This window comes from Schistocerca piceifrons, chromosome X (genome assembly GCF_021461385.2).
Source record: "Schistocerca piceifrons isolate TAMUIC-IGC-003096 chromosome X, iqSchPice1.1, whole genome shotgun sequence".
In the NCBI taxonomy this organism is placed as follows: Eukaryota; Metazoa; Arthropoda; class Insecta; order Orthoptera; family Acrididae; genus Schistocerca; species Schistocerca piceifrons.
The window spans coordinates 671190575-671195230 of NC_060149.1; positions in this window are offsets into that span (position 1 = coordinate 671190575).

Below are 4656 nucleotides of genomic sequence, written 5' to 3' on the forward strand. Positions count from 1 at the left end.
AGAATGAATATCAAGTTTAATGTGATTTTCAGACCACAATGCCATTATACCTTCTTCACTTGGCGTAGCCAGAAGAGAATAGAATCTGCCTCTCCCTATCAAAAAAAAATCGGCAGAAGTTGGAATCGAACCGAAACTATCATCAGTCCAACAGACCACCAAACTCTCTTCGCCACGACTCATTTCTCTATCACAGCACCGTTGCGGCACACAAGATTTACTTTGTTGAACGAATCGCCATGAACTAGCTGCCTTGGCAACCCAGTGCATACATTCGACTCTATTTTGTAATCACCGAAATAAAATAACGTAACTGCCACCTACACAGAACTGCCAACAGTGTAGGATGTAGAAATTTAAGTGTTCCTTTCCATTTGAGTTACTCTATCGCACTATCTGTTTGTTGAAACCGTCGTGCAGTGCAAAAGAAATGCTGTAACTGTCTGTCTCTCAGGAGTCTAGGTCCGGCCATATGCATTATCTCACACCACTGTTGAATGTCCAAGTTCTGGAGGAACTGTTGTTCACTTCCTGAGGAGGTGTAGCTACGTCACAGCTAGTAGCGTAACGGAGCGCGTCGCGCACTGTTGATAAGACGTCGCGTGTCCTATTACATTCGCTACTATATATATTTTTTAAAACGCAATTCTGCTGTCTGCTGAAGTTATCAATATAATGGAACTTTCAACATAATTCTCTTCACTTCTCAACCCAAAATAGTCGCATGTGGAGAAAAGGCTAACTTCTGCGTCATTTTGTTCTTTTCAGGTGTAATAGACGGCCAGGCAGCAGATGCGTGTATTATGTATGGGGAGAGCGCATCGCGCCAAAATAGTCAGAAAAGTAATTTCTATATTAGCTGTCGTCTGGTAGTGGCATTTTATTCTTCTTCAAACCTTGTTTGACAGCTTTAACTCAGAACAAGTTTTCTACATGCATGTAATCAATAAACTGCATGTGCATTGTCAGACTGTTATAGATAACATCAGGGAATTCGCATATATCGTTGAAGATTAATTTCTCTCTCATGTTTGGTATTGTTCTAACAACACTAAAAGAAACCTTACTAAAACTGTGCACTGTATTGTAAGAAGTGAAATAAAACTGCCCACGATAACCTTACGACGAAAGTCTGTTTTAACAATACCGAGTATCTGTACACAAGCGTGCCTCTATCTGCACGAATTAGTAAAATACTACTCACTTAGATTTCGATTGGGTCTGTGTTTAAATGGTATGCTGTGTCATACGCAACAGGTATGCAAATGTGGAATTTTATAAGTAAAGTTACGTATTCCTAGAAACCCAAAATTTGCTTGTCAGCAGCGGAAAGAGGCGTTACCTGTTGTGCAGCATTGTAAGTTTTCCACCATTGCACTTTTTGATGAAAGTATTTTCTTGCGATTTGCTAATCAATTTATTTCCTTCATACTTATCACCCTGGCATGGGAGTCGTAAGTGAAGAACATTATTGAATTTCGTATCGTTGACGGTCGATTCGAATTTCTTCAGAGACGCTTGTATTGTATAGCAGCTTGACAGGCAGAAAGCCGAGATCTACGACCATTAACACAAATTACTGAGTCGAGCTGCCAAGAGGATTTGATGTGTAAAGGTTTTCTTCTGATTTTGTTACAGAATTTTTTTCTGGGAATTCGCAGCTCCATGAAATAATACACAAAAAAAAAAAACTCCCACGCGCTGCCCGTACCACAATTAGAACTGACGATTCCCTCAACCATTGGAACACGAGATGCGGGCGGTACCACGGGGCTACGGACACACTGCTGCCAGCACGCCACTCTCGTCATGGTATTGGCCGCTCAGCCTCATAACACATCGTGAAAGATATTAAAAGTTTTCACTTATGCGAGGAATAGCATTTCTTTAGCAAAAAAATTGAAATTTCTGTCTCAGTGTCTTAGTTTACGTGAGGATTATATACCACGAGTCATTCAAATGGAAAGGGAATATCAAGTGAATTTAGCGAGTCAGTTCAGTACCATACGCGGAAGTGATTGCACTGTCACAGTGTTGCCAAATGTTTGTGACGATGTTGCCAATTCTCAGCTGTGCTAGGAACAGCTCTGTAACGTTATAGGAGAATCCGTGCTCGTGTCATAGGAGGATACGGAGAGGAGGCGCGGGGTTTGGTTAATATGCAGCGTTTTCTCCCACCAGCTGTGTCAAACATTCAGGTGTGTAATCTTTCATCACGATTACAGTTTCCCACAAAATATATCCGAATAAAATACTTACCTTGTTACTTTGTTACAAAAGATTATTTCAGTACTATAAAAAGGCTTTGGAAATCAATTTTGCCAACCTGTCACGAAAAGTAAGATAACAAACATTTTGCACCTCGCTGGCCGCGGTGGTCTCGCGGTTCTCGGCGCGCAGTCCGGAACCGCGCGACTGCTACGGTCGCAGTTTCGAATCCTGCCTCGGGCATGGATGTGTGTGATGTCTTTAGGTTAGTTAGGTTTAAATAGTTCTGAGTTCTAGGGGACTGATGACCACAGCTGTTAAGTCCCATAGTGCTCAGAGCCATTTGAACCACTTTGCACCTCGAAATCGATTGCATCTATGTGCAGTCTTGTGATCATACAAGTAGAATTTCATGAATTGCACGAGAATGTAGAAAAATGTTGGTGCGAATGGAAGCTGTAAGAAACACAGTTACCTAATTATTCTGTACCAAGTAATAATCAATTCATTTGATAATTCAGAAGAGAAGAAACTAAAAATTATGCCCATTAAGACAGAAACTAAAGTGCAGATGCGGCCACTGTGCAGATCTGCGCTTTTTCATCTTCAGATCTATACGAATAATGCATACTAACCAGCGTATTCATTGCTTTCGTAATGTTTCCCTCTTGTTTAGTCTTCTTATGATGAACTGGATCCACACCCATGAGTCTGATTTTTTCTTTGTACCCTCCCATCTACTATCTTTGTGTGTTATTGTTCGGTGTTCAAAAAGCAAAATATTATGCCTGCTCCCACGAGGTATTAAAATGAGGTCGCAAAAAGGCTAACGAATTATAATCAAAATACAGTGAGACGCCAATTTGTCTGTCGTCATGGTGTTAAGTGGACAGAAATAATTGGGTGTTATTGTCGTCTTTTCTTATTGAGATTTTCATATTACTCTGACACAAGACGCCGAGATAAATGTGTATATTCTCCGTGGCGAAACATCCCACATTACATTCATTCTGATCCATTCGTTACGTGCATCGGCGGCAACGAGTGATAGGAAAGCTGTTGTGGGGTGACGAATAACAATAACAATGGTAGTAATTACAAATCAATACTCAAGGATGTTTACTGCATTACAGACGATTAACAAAATAACCAAGAATGGCTGAGTGTTTAATTGGCGCTCTGAGTAGGTGTTCTTACCACTTTGTTACTGAATTCTGTTCTAGTTGTTTGCAGAGAGAAAACAAAAAACCCCGAAGCCATACATATCGCTAGTACAACGAGATATTACCTTTCAATTATCCTTGCTTTACATCACGAGACGAACATGGCGTCACTGAGCTGATATTTGAAATACATTTCTGTTTTCTCACACTGTCTCTCTCTCTCTCTCTCTCTCTCTTTATTTTTATTTTAATTTTTTGAGGGTAGCATCGAGAAGCGCGATAATAAGCAAGTAGGCATATAACCTGTTTACAGTTATTTTCATCGGGATACATAATGCAAAAATACAACTTTAAGTGTGTTATTGCGTAATTCCAGTTATTGACAGTCTATCCGTGAGCTTGTTCGCATTCAGTGGGGTGAAACCTATCACAGAAGCAAGCAAAACACAAATATTTCTCGCAACATGCGCAACACATAAGCGAAATCTCGCTGCACTGACGTGTTGTCGGATATATTGCACGGAAAACATATCTGATTCATGTTGCTATATACAGTTCTATTAGATATTAATTTGGAAGCGTACCAAGTGTATAAAAGTATATCTTGAAATACGCAAAATGGCCCATAGAGGTATTCGACTGAAACATAGCCATGACCAAAATTGTAACTGGGGTCGACAGCATCGTCGTCTACCACACTGACAATTCGAACGGTGACAGTGCTCGGCCGGTTACTTACGTTTACTGGTATCAAAGCTACAGCATGAAAACACAAAATTGTTAATAACCCGAAGATCATTAGTTTTGGAACCCATAGAAAGTAAAGCAGTCATCAGTCGCAAGAGTGGTTTGAACACCACAGAGCTTTAGTAGGCACGGTCTTGTTGGAGGTGGTATGCTGTTGCTTTCAACCGGCCTTGGAGTTGACTTACCTAGCCAGTTAATAGGGGAACCTACAGTTTTACGTGGCTTTCGTACCACAGTGCAGCTCGTCATTTTTCACGTCAACAAACACTGCCCCAGTGGAAATATGTGTAAAACGGCACATAAAAATCGTGGGACTGGTGAGGGATCGAACCTGAGACCTTCGTATCCATAGTCTTGCTCTTTATCACCCTGCCACCATGTAGCCAACACTGTGGTTTCTGCTTGCCATTAACATTAAGGACCTCTCGTTTGTGCCTGCGTTGGCAGTTGCGTGTGCCTTAGGAGACCTTACCTTTGGGATTACTCTCGTATACGTGTGTGTAAACGCCTTCCAATGCCCACTCAAGGAAGACAAGGA